Below are 320 nucleotides of genomic sequence, written 5' to 3' on the forward strand. Positions count from 1 at the left end.
AGGCAGGGAAAGGGGGGGGAAACGAATGGAGAGGAAGGGGGGCGGGGAGGAAGCGGGGGAGCAAACGAACGAGGGGGGAGTGGGCCAGGGAACCCCCTCCGCTTCCGGGTAGTTGGCGTCACTTCCGGGCGAGCCCCCCAATCGCACGGCGCCCGCAGCTCCCCAGCCCTACCCTCCCGGCCAAGATGGCCGCCCTCCTGTGCCTCAGCTGCTGGGCGGGGGACCGGGGGGTTCACCCCGCCAGGGCTCCCCTTCCCCTCTTCCGTTGACCCCGAAACCCATCAGGTTGACCCCTCGGCGTTTCTGAATCCCGCTGGGCC

This window comes from Physeter macrocephalus, chromosome 9 (genome assembly GCF_002837175.3).
Source record: "Physeter macrocephalus isolate SW-GA chromosome 9, ASM283717v5, whole genome shotgun sequence".
NCBI classification, from domain to species: Eukaryota; Metazoa; Chordata; class Mammalia; order Artiodactyla; family Physeteridae; genus Physeter; species Physeter macrocephalus.